The following is a 17,816-nucleotide window of genomic DNA, read 5'->3' on the forward strand; positions in this document are numbered from 1 at the left end:
CTTTATTAAAAAAACATAAATCCACATATTTTTCTGTGTAACATGCATTTCACAGCATGCCCGTCAAAAGAAAAGTTTTTTTCAAAATAAAAGACAAGTGAGGTATTAAGTATTCATTTATTTTTGACCAGCTGTCCGTGACCCACCCAGTACAGGTCCGTGACCCAATTTTGGGTCCGAACCCACCAGTTGAGAATCCCTGTTATAAAGTGTATACTTGGCCCTATACTCCTTTTTAGAACTTGTGCGTGATTTGTGGATATTTATTTTATTTTTATTGTTTTTTTTAATTTTTATTTTGATATATGGGTCAATGATGTGTAAGGATTTTTCACTGCATGATATTTCATAAAATGGGCATCATCAGGCAAGATTTACATGAATATTATGATGGGAATAAAAATGGAAATACTATATAATATAACTGACATAGAGCAAAAAATACATTTGATTAGATTTAGAGTCATTTGAAAGATTTTTTTTTAAAACAGCAGTGGCCAGACAGTCACAGTACATTATATTTTGACACTTTGAATAACAGAATACATTACCGTAAGTAAAATTTGAATAATAAAAAATAAAATGAAAAAAAAAAAAAAAAATCAAAGTGAGCAGATATATACTAAGTTACTACATATTTGGTATCTTTTTATGCATTTAAACCTGTTTTTTTAACAGAATATTTTAGGTGTCACCTCATGTAATTGACCCATATATATATATATATATATATATATATATATATATATATATATTTAGATATGTTTGAAAACAGGTTCTTACCTTTACTAATCCAACCTTTTGTAGTTTCTTTTCTGCTGTCTTAAAATAAAGTAGCTAAGATTAAGCCCCGCCCCATTCACTAGTGTTTTCCTTTGAATCAACCCAATCTGTGGTTAAAAATAAATAAAATGAAATAGGGGTGTGACCCTTCAGCACCTACAGTGTGACTTAGCGTTTTCAATATTTACTATTTATTGTAATGCTTTTAGTATTACCTATATTAATAAGCATTCATCTTCATCAGCATTTGCATTAGTCGTATGAACATCCTGTAATAACAGTTTTTTTTTTATGACATCCCTGTTGTTAAATTAACTACTGCAGTGTGTGAGGTTTTGGTTTCATCCTATTTGGTCCCAGATTGTATCATTGTATAGAGTAGGTGTTCTCAACCTTGGGGTCAGAACCCTATTTGGGGTCACAAGACACTGAGGGAATTGCCAGATGCCTTGAAGAAACTATAAGAATATAATTTTTTTTTTTTTTTACAATTTGAGCCCATTTTTGCTTATTCGTATGCTTTTTCTGCAATTACACCAAACTTGCCATATTTGAACCTATTTTCATCACTTTTTCTTGCCATATTTTTGCGACATTTCTCCCATTTCTGCCACCTCTCCATCAAATTTCAATGCCTTTCCTGCACATTTTTCCCCACTTTCAAGACATTTTCAGCACTTAGAAACCCTTTCCACCACTTTTCCACCTAATGTTGCAAATGTTGACCCATTATTGTCACTTTTAACCTCTTTTCACCAGATTTCATGCAACATTTCTGCCTCTTCCTGCAGATTCTTCTTCGTTGGTGTTCGGCGGACTGGGTATGGAAAGTAGGAATAAAAATTTTAAAATTTGAGCAGTTCCGGGAGAATCAGAAAGTTAGTACTCGGACCAAACGATACTTGATACTCGATGCCCAACCCTATTAAAAATATGTTCAGTCCTTTATTCATCCATTTAAATGTGCTATTCATTCAATCACACATTACGATTTGCTAAGTCTAAAACTTTCCAAATAAGCCAAATATTTTCAATAATGTCTATGATGGAGTAAGTTCTTATGCAGGACCAAACCTGCCACAATAAAAAATAAATTAATAACTATAGCTCTGCACTCACGTTTTAATCAACCAATAGGTGAAAAATTTAACACAGACACACTTAAGACAGACCCAAATCTGAATGAATAAAATAATACAAGTCAAAATAAAAGTTAAAACACATGTTTTACATGTATAACATAAATTATAAAATTTACAAAAGTAAAACATAAAATACAATTGTTTATATTTGTATTTTCTTTTTTTATTTCCACTTTTATTTATCAATTTATATTAAATTTTTGGACAATGTTTTTGCATTCATTTATTTAATAATGTATTCATGTGTGTATTTATTTATTTATTTTTATTTATTTATTAATTAAATTTTACTTTTGGCAGCAGGTTTACTATAACAAGTAACCACCAGGTGGCGCAACAAAAGCAACTAAACATGTGAAACACCACTGGATGACAGAGGCGTAATTTACCTAAAAAAAAAAAAAAAAACACAGACACAAAAAATAATTACACATCATTTTAGTGTGCAACTGTAGATTGTTGGCAAAAAGCTCAAATCTAAATAAACTCTGTAAATCATTAACATGTATTTCTATTACATTGTAAATATGATCAATAAGATGTTTACTAATGTTGAATAACTATCATTTTAGATTATAAACCAGAGAGTGCACGTTAGAATTAAAAAAAAAATCTATCAGTTGATTTGACAACCATCTGAACCACAATCATCGCGCGTGCACGCAGCGTGTGAGAGCGCGCATGCAGACGGAGGCGGTGTAAAGCAGTGCACGAGCCGCTGGGCGCGCAGCAGAAGCCGCAAAAAATCCTCAGCAGCAGCACCTGAAAGTGTGAGAAAAGCAGGGCAGCGCAGGAACTTCTGTGTACACGGTAAGAGCCGATCAAGAGCTTTCATTTCACCCTCTTTTTACACCCGAAAACAACAAAAACAAAGCATTCCGAACATTTTGTGGAGGTCTTCTTCTTCTTCTTCTTCTTCTTCTTCTTCTTCTTCTTCTTCTTCTTCTTCTTCTTCTTCTTCTTCTTCTCTCCTCCTTTTGTCTGTTTCCATCTCTATTTGGAGAGCGCGCGTGTGCATGCGCGCTGTAGAGGAGACAAAGGGAATCAGATGGAGTGAAAATGGGAAAGAAAACGCTTTTTAGATTTGGATTAAAAAAATAATTATAATACATAAATTGAAGGAAAAGTCTGTCATTCTGCTGAATTTTTCATTTAACATCCTATGTATTGTATCTTAAAAAAAGGGGTGTGTGCATTGTGAAGTGGCACGCGCTTACATGCATTGAGTGTTTTTTTTTTTTTTTTTTTTTTTACACTTTTAATGACAAAAAACGTGCTTTATTAACTCTGCATCTTTACTCCAACAATATTTTTATTTTTTTTATTTTAATATATTTATTTTAAAACCAATATGGTATGTTAATAGTCACAGAATGCACGCGTGCATGTAAACGCGTTGGTATAATGGAGGGGCATCAGCTTTTCTCCTTATAATAATATACAGGCATGAGAACAGTTGATCAGTCTCTGTTTGCTCCTCCTCTTTGTCTGAGGTGTGACCCCCCCCCCCCCCCCCCCAACCCCCAACCCCCACACCTCCTGTGGGATTATCTCACACTCTTTTTCCTATATCTAATCAGATTATGTCATAATTCAGATTAATTATTGATATCGCGTTTGTTTCACTGTAAAGAATCAGGAGGAGGAGGGCGTGCGTGCGTGCGTGTGTGTGTGCGTGTGTGTGTGATAGAGAAGTGATGCTGCACCTGATTTTCAGTCTCGTGCTGCTCACACGCACGTTTCAAAGAGACATTTATATAATAATAATAATAATAATTATTATTATTATTATTAGTGTTGATTGCCTTCGTGTTCACATCTGTGTTATTATAATATTCGCACAGCTGTATTTAATCATCCATCCTCCGTCGGTTAATTGCTGGTCCTTTGTTTGCGCGGCACGCATGCGCACACGGTGTTGGGTGTGGATGGTAGAGATACCACCTTATGCAGAGGAGAGAGAGAGAGAGAGAGAGATAGATAGATAGAGAGAGAGAGAGAGAGAGAGAGAGAGAGAGAGATATGTATGGCAGAGATTCATTCTTTTGCTGTTTTTCTTTCTTTTTTTTTTACATGTATTAACTGAAGATGTATTGACTGAACGTTCAGTGATGCGTGTCTTTTATTAACCCCTCGTTGTGTGTGCGCATGCGTGTGATGCTTTATTAGGCCACATTGCAGCTTGACACATCATCACATCAGTTGATAACATTTTCATCCTCCAATAGTCGACTATTCATTGTTGTCTGCTGCTAACATGTTGACTTTTTTAATTTTTTATTGTTTATTTTTTGTACGCAGAGGTAATCCATGATGAATAATATAAAACAATCAGTGGATTAATGAACAATGAAGTGATTATTAGCTGGTCCTGAGCTCAATCTACTGTAATCCCAATGACAACAGGATCCTGAATGGACTTCCACTTTACTCTTATTATGTGCAGTCATCCTTTTACACGCACACACACACACACACCTATACTTTACATAAACCAATCCTTTGTACTACCCATCTGCTTTTCTGTGACTTCACACGCAAAAGATTTGAAAAGCTTGTGAAAATTATTCACCATTAAAACATTTCACCTCTTTGTCTTTTAATATTTCATTTCTAAATAGACTGTACAACAATATCATATTCATACCTGCTTCAGATTGTAATGTTCTGCCATGAATTGTCGTGCTACAGTATAAATTGGTGATGTGATTATGATTCCACCCATTGATTTTTTTACCTCTATAACATGATAAATGATTAAAACAACACAGGCATTATTTAAAGGACATATCAATAGGAGCAGAGGGCCATACTTTCCTTTTAAACAGAACTTTTGTTTTGAAAATTTCTCTTTGGGTGTCTCCAACTTTATTCAAATGTATTCAATGTAAAGTAAAGTACAGTACAAATAAAATGTATTAATGTTGAACCATTAACAGGGACCATTATGTGATCATTTGATCTAATTAGGCCACATTATCAACAGTCATGTCAGCATTTAAAATAATGAACAATCTGAGCATTAATACAGGAACAAACAAAGGGTTTTGTATGTTTTTGAAGTAATTTTTGTGTATTTGTGTTGTAGTTTTATTCATTTTTTTGTTTTTTTTTGTTTTTTGTAATCGTCATGTGTTGTTGGAGTCATTTTAGAGGGAAACTAAACTTGAAACAACTGTATGGTGTCGGACTAATTGAAATAGTATATGTATTTATATTTGTGGGGTGGTTTTGTAGAATGATCATGGTGAAACAATTCAATTTAAGTATAAATATAATGCAGTTAAAAAATGAACAAAAATATATCTTTGAAAAGTCCAGCAATGAAGAAGGAGAATGTAAATCCCACAGATGTTGATGGCGCATGTTTGTTTTGTTTGTTTTTGTTCTGTTTTTTTTTAATAGTTTGATTGGAATATTTATTTGTATTGTCAATTTAGTTTATTTCATTGGCTTTTGCATTTGTTAGAGGTGAAGAACAGGGGTAGGACAAGCATAGGCTCCTTCTTAGTCAAACGAATCAAATGTATTAGGATTTGTTTATTTGTTTTCATTTTCATCCATTTTCTTTTTTGTTTGTTCGAATTAAATAAATAAATTTTGCGTATTTTTGTTGTCATTTTTCTTTTTTGTGTGTATTTTGTTATCCTTTTGTGTGATTTTCTGTAGTCATTTTGCATATTTCTGTTGTTTTATTGTCTTTGTGTTATTTTTATTGTCCTTCTGTAATTTCATTGTTTACTTCAATTCCCTCACAATGGAATTCTACTTGAAATGTTACAAAATTAGACCAAGGTCCGCATGTGTTCCCCAGTGACCAATGTTGTAACATTTCAAGTTATTCTAAAAGGGGCTGAATTCAGAACTCCATTAAACATTAGTCTAATAATTATTTGTTCTGGTAAACTTGATAACAATGAACTTAGATTCTACTCATTCTTAGATTTTCAAGCAATGATTCTCTTAATTATTTACTTTGCGTTAATCACAGTAATAATATTTGTGTTAAAACTATTAATAGTTGAAATTTACTTAAACATTTTTTGCAATTTTGTTAATAGATCACATATTTGGCTAAAAGGAGTGACGCAATGGTGGAACAACAGGTTAAAGATGCTCCTCCTAAATATTTATGCATTATCGTTGGTTCCCTCCCACTGTCTAAAGCTTTATGAACTGACCATGTGATGTGTCATCTATAAAGTATAAAGCAGTGATACACTGTGGGCTTTTATTTGTGTCTACGCAAAACAGGAACTACTCACAGCTGATTGTTTAATGACAGCTCTAAGTGTAACACATGTATAAGTGTTAAAGTGCTGAGTGCTTAACTTTCTCTACAGAAACAAACCCAAAACCAGAAAAGTATTGTTTCACAAAGAGGCGACTGGTTTGTCTGGAATGAGGAAGCAGCTTGTTTCAAGTTCCTTTTACAAGAAGTTTGGCTGTGATTCAGCTGACTGTAAAACCTCTGATGCAGTTGGTTGTTTACGCTTGTGACAACGTAGAGAAGTCATATCGTTGTGCACCAACGCTTGACTACAGCGGACGTTCAGTGAATTCCAGATTTGTGATATCAGAGAGAATGATGCTGTTGAATATGTAATCTTAGTTACTTTGATCACCTTTCTGGTATTAATGATCAGGTCACTTCTCTTGTGTGTTGGAGATCTTTAGAACTTTACAGATTTTCAGAATGGACAGAATTAGCCATTTTTTAGGATGAGCCACAAAGTATTTGCAAAGCCTTTGGAACAACTTAAGAGAGGGATAAACTGAATATAAAACCCATTTATAGTGAGTTTAAATTACTTTTTCAGTCCCTTTGGAAATTCACAGAAGGAATCATTAAACACGGGACGTAATGTTAAACTGCTTTTTGTGCCAAAAGATGGTAGTAACATGAGATTTACCATTTTAAAGTGATATGGGAGCTGTATCGCAGATGCTGTATGGGAAGGATGTAAATTTTGGGACGCATCATTAGTCGTGTTCCTTTGAATCAGGGGGTGTTTCGGCCTTTTTAACATAAACACCCTCATCAAAGGTGGTCAGCTACAGGGTGATCAAGCCTGAGCTTGCGTCCCATAACTGTTGACGATTCTCTCCTATTTGCAGCTTTGGGCCAATTTACACTCGCACTGTTGCGATTTCAACTATTGATGAAAAATCTTCACACATTTTATACAAGCATTGCAACATTTTAACCAATCCGACATTCCGACTATGCCCAGATCCTTCCGCGCTGCTACGTCATCGTGTAGTTCTACACACACTCACTTCTTAGTTGTTATAACGCTGTCATTTACCAACAAGTATTATGGCTAAACATAGAGAAAGTCAGTCTATCTGATGTGTTGCATGAAAATGTAGTTGTACTGTTTTGCGCTGCGTGCATTATTGTGAAACACAAATGAAAAGTCATCACTGAAAATGGCAGAATAGAAAAAATACCACTCTCTTATTTATTATTAAAACTTAAACACACACTAATTTCATGTTTTATATTCTCTGCATTGTAAACCTTTAAAATATGATGGAAGTCCATCTTATTTTGTGAAACTGTTTTTGAATCCTTTTCTGTAATTTAAAGGTTATGGCTATTTTGCAAATTGACTTGTTGACCTACGGAAAATAAAAATGCCTCGAAATATCACAACTTTTGTAGCAAATAAAAAAAGGAAATAAAAAAAAGCTGCTGCAAAAATAAATCAGGTGTTTTTGGTCGCAACAGTCACACAAATTGGCCCCAAAAAAACAGTCAACTACTCTAAATTAGACATTTAGGTGCGTCCACACTGAACGTTACTTCAGCGACTATAGTTGCTTAAATCACGATGAGTCGCTTGAATATAGTCACGCACATCATTTTCACATAAATCATGGCTGATCCTACCACGTACCATGATTGCGACACTGTACTTGTTTTACAAAATCCAGAAAGGCCAGAAGGCTAGACGCCGTCATTTCTGGGTTACATACATGGATATTTCTTCAGTGATGTGACGAGTGGGGAAGTGACGTAGGGAGAAACTCATTAACTCATTGGATGTCGCGACACAGCGTCACTCGAAGTAGCTTTAAAATTCAACATGTTCTTCAAAATTCAAAATTCAGCACCATCTGTCACATCCAGCCTTGTCTCGCAGGAAGTTATAGCTCAAACCCAAAGTGACAACGTTATCTGATATGAGTTGGGCTATTTCGTCTTTTTTTTTTTTGCAGAATCCCAAATCTCACCCAGTTTCTCAGTTGTCCTTGTGGGTCTGAAAGTATTTGGGTGAAAAGCCGATAAAGAAATGATCCACTTTGTTTTCTTGTATCAACTTTTGTAGTTTTCATGGAGACTGATTCAATCTGAAAAACAACGTCAATGTCATAGCTCTCAGAACACATCCAATAAAAATGCTTTTTAAGGATATTTACAGCCATATTAACACCTCTGCTCGCTGCTTTTCTGCCCTGGCCTTTATTTGAAATCTCACGTCTGTGATCCAAGTCTTTATTCTTCATGGAGAGAACATTGAGTCCTGTTATTAAAGCCAAAATATTTGCCAAATTCCTCTCAGTTCATCTCAACCGTCCCAACATTGCTGAAAGCATTTATAATGTGGTTATTCAGTAAGTCAATTATTAACAGCTTGGTTTTTACTATTCAAACGTCAAACAGGACAATTAGAGGAGTGCTGAACCACAACAAAACCTCATAAGTGTTTTACATATTTTTCATTTTCTTCTCTCATCTATTTAGTTACTTTTTTTTCCTAATTTTAGGACTGAAAATTTCAACAACTATTGCGTGGATTACACTACAGTTTATATAAAAAAGGCAAACTTTGATAGACACCAAATAAGTTCAATTTGTGAGCTTTGGCCACATGATAAATCAGAAGATATTCAATAGCAATAATGTAATTTCAATAGAATTTAGTGAAAGCACATCCTCAACAATGGTTTAAAGAATTTGTTGGATATGGATCAGGAAGAAGCCAATGCTTGAAGCTAGGGATGTAACGATTAATCATAAGGCAGTTAAAAATTGATTCATAGGTATCACGATCGACATCGATACTTTGAAAATTGAATCGCAGTACTTTTTTTTAATATATATATTTATGCCTTCTCTTGTCCAGCAGCGTATGCGGTGGGCGGAATCTGCTACCACTTTCTTTCTGGCCGCCTTCTACTCTTAAACATGTTTATAAATGATTCCTTACCCTTTTAGCACTGAAAGAATATCTGTAATATTACGTGAATGTCTGTAAAAGTCACGTTTTTCTATTAGCTCTGTCTGCCAGCGTAGCATCTCTTCTTCACTGCAAGAATTTCTGCATGCCAACCGACCACTGGGTTAACAGCGGCCTCTGCTGGTCCAAACAAATTTCTGAAGTACATCAGTGCAATGACTGTATTTTTTTTTTGTAAAGTCCAATTGTTAAGGCATAAAATACTATTATGCAGTTTTGCATTGTTTACTATAGAACTAGAATTTAAATTAATAGGCTTCTTCTTCATTTGTATTATTCTTTTATTTATTTCATTTAAGATTTATTTTTAGTTAAATTGCATTGTTTTGGATAGTTTATCAATGGATTCTTTTGACAATAAAAAATAAAAGGCAAATAATACAGTATTCTATTTACAGTTTTCTATTTTTTTTCCCCCCAAAAAATAAAGGAATATTTTTCAGTCATCATTTGTCTACAGTCCCATTTTGTAAAATAAATCGTGAGAGAATCGTATTGTGAACCCGGTATCGTGAACCCAGTATCGTGAATTGAATTGTAATGGGAGTTGAGTGAATCATTACATCCCTACTTGAAGCTGATATCTGGAGTATCTGAGAAATCTATGTTTATGTCTCTTTTTTTTAAATTTGAAAAAAAACACCTAACAAGTCTTTTTTTATGGACTACTGTCGGTGGTCATTCATATACATCAATGTATAGAAGACCCGCCTTTGACCTATAGACCCCTATAAAACCCCTATAAATGAAAACGAGCGCCGAGTTTGCTCAGCCGATAGGCTTCGACTTCCTAGAGCGCTTGCGTAAACTGTGCACGGAAACGAGGCCTCGCGTCACAACATCAAACAGGTATCACTGAGCAGCATAGTGTCATGGAGGAGCGCTACGAAGCTCTTAGCTCATCGCCACGATGACCCATAACAGTGCGTACCAATGCGACCAAGGGCGTGCACAAACGTAGAGGCGTGGCTTCTGGTAGATTGTAGAGGCCGGGGGAGGAAGTGGAGCTGTTGAGGGCGGGACATCGAGACGTCCTCTCAGAAACTCCGGATATCAGCATTAAAGAGTAACTAAACCCCAAAACCAACCAAGAGTGACTGAGAATTGTGAACAGAGAGCTATAGTGAGTATTGAGTGGCTAGTTAGCATAGCCTAGATTGTTCTTTGGAGATTTTATAGTATGCTGTGGGCGTGTCTTAACTGCTCCAGGGGTCCCGCCCATAATCAAGGCATTTTCTGAATTTCCTAGTGGCAAGTCATCGGCTTCTTCCTACTCCTTTTGGAACAAATGATTTTTTGTTTGATTCCATGAGACACTTTATGTTGTTCTTATATTGATACTTGTAATTATTCTTTTTTTTTCTTCTCTGTCTTGATTTGTTTGAAATTAAAAAGGTAAAATAAAATAGGTTTAGTGTGAGAAAAGTTTTTCTGGTCATAAAAGATGAATTACATCAATAGAAGTCACGCACACATCTGATAAACAGTGTTTGGAAGTGACACAAAGACTAGGGAGAGTTTGGAGCGAATGAGGTGAACCATCAGAGCTGGAGCTCGTACTGTAGGTGTTGCTGTTCAACCTTTTTTTACGGTTGTGCTGCAGTCCCAGTTCTGTCAGCTCCCATCAACAAAGGAGAAACTGAAATAATGCCAGCCAAGCAGATTTCTTTTCTTCTGTAGGAGTGAGATTTATCAAAGGCCCTGTATGATGGCTTATATTAGTTAAATAGGCACACACTAATAGAGATTGATTGTTTGACTTTTATTCATTTTTACATTCTACTTTATCATTTCATGATACAACTTTTATTACAGCGGGGCCACAAAACTGTGATTGTCTGATCCGAGGTTTAACATATGACCAATCTGAGCATTAATACAGGAAAGAACAAAGGGTTTGAGAGCAATTTTTTTTTGGTATGTTTCTGTAGTCATCTTGTGTGATTTGGAGTCTTTGTGTCACTTTTGTTTGTTGTTTTGTAATTGTTTTGTGTGTATTTGGGGTAAATCTTTGGATTTTGGTTTGATTGTGTGGGTTTAGGAGTCATTTTGTGTATTTTCGTTGTCGTTTTTTAAAAAAATATTTTTCTGTCATTCTATGTATTTTTGTTGTGGGTTTACTTTAGTATATTTTCTCTCATTTTGTCTATTTTTGGAGTTAATTTGTGTTGTTTTTTTGTTATTTTGTGTTTTAGGTGCAATCTTAACTTTGTGTATTTTCCTTTCGTTTTGTGTGTATTTGTAGTGATTTTGTGCAGTTGTTTCAGGGTCCACACAGAATTTGACCAAGTTACCCTTGGGCTGCCAGTGGGAAAAAATGATTTTTTGTAGTTTTTCATAGTTCACTAGATGTATTCAAACTGAAACACAATAAGTTGCTGATTTAGTATAATAAATATATAAAACAATTGTTACAATTTTTCACTTTTTTTAGTTATTAATCTAATTGTGATACCTTTAAAGAATTTAAACTTCAAAAAATCCATCAAAAATAGGTCATTAATAATTTCTAAGTGGAATTTAGTTAATTCCACACTGATAAACTTTGGCTTTGTTAAAATAGTTTTTTTTTTATTACTAAATTAATATCCCAGTTGGATGCAAAATGACCAATTAGAGGCAGTCTAGACAGTGTGTGTCCAGAGTTTATTCTCATTATATTGTGTTTGGTAGTAAATGTTTTGCCTCTCTGGCTATGTTCAGGTTGTTTTTTTAACAATAAGTGACTAGTCGTCCAGTGAGCACACACACACACGCACGCACGCACACGCACACACACACACACACACACACACACACACACACACACACACACACACACACAAAACTCTACATGAGTGAATTGTCTAAAGTTGCAATTTCTTACAAAAATCTTCTTTGTTTACTTGTGGAAGTGAAACAAAACCAATATGGTTTTTATATTTATTGATTGCCAATTTCCACTAAAGAAAATGCAAGTGAGGATCAGTCACGTACCCCTTCAGACATTTAATCTGAAGCCATGTACCCCCTACTGATGCACATATGAAAAACACAATACAATAATGTATACAGGATTTTTAAACCTTGGGGTCGTGACCCCACATGGAATTCAAATGAGGTTCTCTGAAATGTCTAGTAATTTATAATAATAATAAAATATTGATTCAAAATGTATTTTAAAAATATTTTTCAATATTCTTTTTTAAATTATAACACCAAAACAATCTTAAATAACTGTATTCTATGCATACCATGAGTACCCCCCTCACTCATACATGTTCATGATTCTCCAAAAGTAGAACATAACACAACTAAATATGCAACACAAGTCATTTTATTTCATCTTCTTAAATTGAACAATTAATATTCAGGCATTATCTTCTTATTTAATTCAAATTAAACATAAAATGATGTTGCCTTCAAGGCAATAACAATGATAAATAAAATAAATAACATTTTAGTAAACGTTTGTGTTATTAATACTGTATTATTAATACTAATATATTATGATTACATTGTTATTAAATAAAAAATAAATACAAATAAGTATATAAATAAATAAATACAAAACAAATAATGAACCTGCATGTGTTATATATAACTTTTATGACATTTACTACAAAGGAGCTCCTTTGAATATGTCCCCTTTAAACAGACATTTAAATTTTAAAAACAAGTCATAGCGCACACGTACTTATGAAATGACAGAGAATATTTTATTATCTTGGAAATATATTTTAAATTTTTACACTTACCCCCTGTAATGTGCTCACGTACCCCTAGGGGTACGCGTACCCCTGGTAGGGAAACACTGCCCTATGACTATTTGCGTACCCCTGGGGTACCCGTACCCCACTTTGGGAACCTAAGCATTAGATGAACCTGTCGGAGTCAGAAATGCCCCACGGAGTCAGTATTATATAATAGGGGGCGCTGTGTTCACTGTCCTAATAGGTTTGAATGGGAAAATTGCTATTTAATTTTGGCCATTAATCAATAATCATTAAACTTACGGAAACCATAGTGTTCTCACTGATGGACGAGTAAATGCTGTCAACATTTACCTAATTGAATATTTAATAATACACGTCGGAATAAGTCAAAAACAATCTTGGCAAACCTCTTTTTATTCATTGTTTTTTTTTTTTATAAATCTCAGCGTTAATAAAAACATTCTTTTTTAAAGTACAACTTAAACCTAAAAACCAAACACTGTAAATACAAAGCACACAAAAACTTTGATCACCAGTGTTTCCCTTGTCTTTACGTCAAGTTGCCAGATCAACGAACAAATATTTACAGCAATTCCTGAAAAGGTGTTTTATGTTTGGTTTTTTATCTATTTTCCGGTGCGATTGGATTCAGCTCGTAAAGCTGGTCGTAAACGTCATGTGGAAGCAGTTCAAAGTAATGTGCTCAGGTCCAACATTTAAAGAGTTTTTGATAGTGCGCAGTTTATTACATCTTTTTTCTTTTACAGTCTCTTGCAAAGTCCAAACGACATACAATTAATTACCGACGGAAGCTGCATTTATATTTTATCGCCTCAGCTATAAGATCAGTACGTTCGTTTGCGTTCTTCCTACAAACACAGAGAGAAATCACTAAGGAGTAGCTTGACTTATGGCGTCACATTTGACCTTTGTGAAGTACAGCTATACGGTTCTCCTTTAGCTATAACCAACAACCCCCGTAATTCAAATAGAGATAAGAATGACATACAGGGCAGAGTAGCTACTGTTCGACAGCACAAGATAGCTTGTAATAAACTAATAATAACCGATTGGATGATCATCTCTGAAATGCCATTTGGCTCTGATGTTGTTGTGAAAAAGCTGCTGAGCGGTGCGGCCCTGCAGAGATATTGATTGATGTTAGACCACGTCTGGCTTTGGAAGACGCTGAGCTGAGGCGCTGGGACTAAATGGCAGCCGAGCTTTCAAAGCTGCAGCACTATCGATTGATCAAGACTCCCTAAAACAGAGCTGAAAGCAAGACAAAGAGAAGAAAAACTCTATAATATATTAAAATAACAGTTTTAAAGCTGCTGGAGATGATACGTTTTGTTTTAGATAAAGACATAGGCATACTAACGTACTACTCATAGTCATACATGAGAAATACCTGGAGGTATACTACATCGGGACTTTTTTCAGAATACACGGTGGAAGTTTGAAGTTGCACAAAGACGGGTCTCCAAAAATCCCAAAACTGTCAGCATGAAATGCGTTTTCTCAAGTTTTATGGATCAAATGAGCACATGTTGATATTCTATTTGGTAATTTTCTCACGTAAACTGTTATTAGAACTTTCAAATGTGGAGAATCAACTGAGATATTTAGCCTCAGTGTGATTTTTGTTGTTGTAGGTTTGAAATGCATGTTGGGAAACTTGGAAGTATACTTCAGTGGGAACGCTCATCATCCTAGTCATCTTAACCATACTTATAGTATATAGTAAACAGTATATACTCATTGAGTTTGTAGTGTATAGAGTATGCCATTTTAAACACAGCCATAATGTAGGCTTCATATTTCAATAAATAAAAGGTAAAATGTTGAAATTTCTTCTTGAAAGTTTGCTTTGATCTCAAAAGTAAGTTTTGCGTGTTGCATTGTGGGATTTGGAGTCCCGTAGACAGATGCACAGAAGTGCTTTTTACTTCATTCTTACTGTAATTACTTGTGTTTGCCCCCAAAAACTTTGCTAAAGTGGCTTCTCAACACATTTCTGGTGTTTTCACTGACTGAAAGTCACTCTGAATGCCACTTGTTGGTGTGTGTGTGTGTGTGTGTGTTGAGTTGTTATCTAATGCACTATTGTTCTGCATCTATTTACTAACCTGTGAACACCTGTTCAGAGCTTCCAGGTATTCTATTGTTCTTGTGCTTTAAAGAACGGGAACAAGTTCAAATAATGCAAATAACAAGCATTTGCTATCGGTGATTACATGATGCAAACACAGCTGACAACACAAGGCGTGTTGTTCTTCATATGGTAAATATACCCACTATACATTACCAGCTAAGCCATACCCACTTTGTGAAAATGAATACCAGTAAAATAACCTATAGATTTAGAACACTGGCTGGGTACTAATTTGATAATAGAAAACACACACCAGTAATTAAAATGAGAACACGAACTGTTGTATCTAATGGGAGATGAGTACGATAATCCAAAATATGTATCTGTTAAAAGGAAAATGAGCAGCATTGTGGGTTAGTGTAAAACGACAGGTCTGGAACTTTTCTGTGTTTACATGTTCTCCCCTGTGTTTGCAAAGATTATTTTTGATGCTTTGTAGAAAAAATACCATGAAGCTGCCACAGAGAAAGTCAGAAATATAAGTAAATAGAAGGAGGAGTTGTTTGATTTTATAAAAATTTGGTTGTTTTTCGCTAGTTTTTCATTTGTAATGTTGGTTCGATTGACGATTTTCAGCACTTTTCCTTTTTCTTTCCACTCCGTTACCATCAACTGTATCCATGGAAACCCAAGAACAACTTTTTGATGTCAAAAAAAAGAAAAAATAGAATTGAATATACAGACCATCTCGAGATTCACGCCAACCACAATGCGTGTAACATATACAATAATGCAACAATGATTAGTAACATATTATGCGTTGATGCGTTGTTTAATGTTGTAAATTCATGATAAAATCAGGGCGGCGGCCGCTTTGTGCTGCAGTACCACATATGAACTGTTGGACACAGTGTTGCTTCACCATTTACATTGTGATGAAGAATTGCACAATAGAAGAAGAACCAACCTAAAGTCTCAAAAATTTGGGACTATTTCACTGAAAACATATACAGTACTAGTATTTTTAAAAGAACAACAAATGAATTCATATATATTTTGTACAGACAGTGTGTTTTATGGAACTTAAAATATTTGTATAGGATGTACATTATATTAATAATTGTGATTTTTTTAATACATTTTGGAAAACTGTAATGAAAACGTGTATGGGCAAATGCGACCCAAATTAGATTATTTTCTTTGCCAATATACGATCGATGAAAGACGTTAAATCATAGATTTGTTGTCAAAGATGAAAACGTTATCTGCTTAAATGACTGAGACTTAGGTTTTCCCATTCCCGATCTTCCAAGTCCTCCTCCATCTTTTCCCGTCCTGTGGCGTCTGTGATGTAAGACATGAAGATTCACAATTTCTTTGAAAGCGCACACTACCCAACACTCAACAGCACTCCAAGCCTCGTGTCTTAACACAGTGTGTGTGTGTGTGTGTGTGTGTGTGTGTGTGTGTGTGTGTGTGTGTGTGTGTGTTGGGAGGGAGGGAGGATTATTGGCAGGATCCTGTGATGGAGTGGAAGATAGAGCAGGCTGTCACAACACTTTTTGAAGAGTCCCTGGGCTCATAAATCCGCCTCACACCACCATCTCCAAGTCGCCGAGAGAGTCCATTTTAGTTTTTTTTTTAAGTTTTGTTTATTATTTGCACTTTATTGCATCTTATCTAACAAGTAGATTGGGAATAGCTGCTCAAAATGGCTGCCCCATAGACTCCCATAGAGAATGGATGGCTCACAGTAACAGTTAAAAGTAGTACGATTGCTTGTATTTCAATAGAACTAATTCACTGCGTTCCTCTTCCTTAATTTTACTTTAACTCTATAACTGCAGATATAGCATACAGTAGACCAGGGCTGTCAAACTCATTTTAATTCAGGGGCCAAATACGGAGCAGTTTGATCTGAAGTGGGCCACAGATTTCTACAGGAAAACTAGTAATTTCAACTTTATTGCGCCCTAGTTTACACTTCTACGTTTACTTAAAATACTAATTATGTAAGAAACCCTGCTTAACCAAGCAATAAGTGACATATATGAGTCCCAGGATAAGTCAACAGGATTTTCACCTTAAATTTCCAAGATTTTGCTCCCACTTTCTATCAAATTAAGGGAATTATTATCATAACTTGAGGAAAACGTAAGGATTTTTTTTTTTTTTTTTTTTTTTACATATTATTAGGTTTTTAACAGTAAAAAGGCCACCTGGAAAACTGAGCCCCTAAAAATACTGTTGAGTTTCATTTACACAATAATTCATGTTTTCTTTGTCATTTTTACATTCTGATGCTCAAAAGGGCCGGATGTGGCCCCCGGGCCATGAGTTTGACACATGTGCAGTAGCGTTCTAATTATAACAGCTGTGCAGCAATGGGTGGGGCCAGGCAATATTAGGTGAAACGAAACAGCAGCTGTTGGTGGTTAAAGGCAGATTTCAAACATCTGTAAAAAATGTCAGTTATTAAAACAAAAATTCAAAAATAGACATATTGTTTGTCGAAAGCATGGAGATGTTAATAATTTGTTTTTAACAATTATTTATTAGCTCCAAAAGTGGTAAAATTGAAATGGAAAAACTCCCACTGTTAGCATGAGATCAAAATTCAAAATGCTGTGAAAAATTCAATTTTGTGATTAAAATTTAAACATCTACAATGACACTAATGTTTTTTTATGGAAAAAAAAAAGATTAATTTTCAGGGTTTACAATATCGTTTAAAGTCAAGTAAAAAAAAAAATCTCGTGTTAACTTGTAATCAAATCTTTTTAAAGTAAAGTCAACTTCTTTTACTATGACTTATTAATCAAAATATGCAGCTCATATGGGCAATGATTTATGA

General features: G+C 34.7%; 1 protein-coding gene across 1 annotated transcript in view; it reads left to right on the forward strand.

The window, feature by feature from the left end:
• Positions 1-2,592: 2,592 nt before the first annotated feature.
• Positions 2,593-17,816, forward strand: part of basp1 (brain abundant, membrane attached signal protein 1) — a 52,609-nt gene continuing 37,385 nt past the window's right edge. Inside the window, exon 1 of the mRNA XM_028473619.1 lies at positions 2,593-2,735. The gene's annotated coding sequence lies outside the window, so the exon portion shown is untranslated. The remainder of the gene's footprint in view (positions 2,736-17,816) is intronic.

The sequence above is a fragment of the Gouania willdenowi genome, chromosome 17, assembly GCF_900634775.1.
Source record: "Gouania willdenowi chromosome 17, fGouWil2.1, whole genome shotgun sequence".
NCBI classification, from domain to species: domain Eukaryota; kingdom Metazoa; phylum Chordata; class Actinopteri; order Blenniiformes; family Gobiesocidae; genus Gouania; species Gouania willdenowi.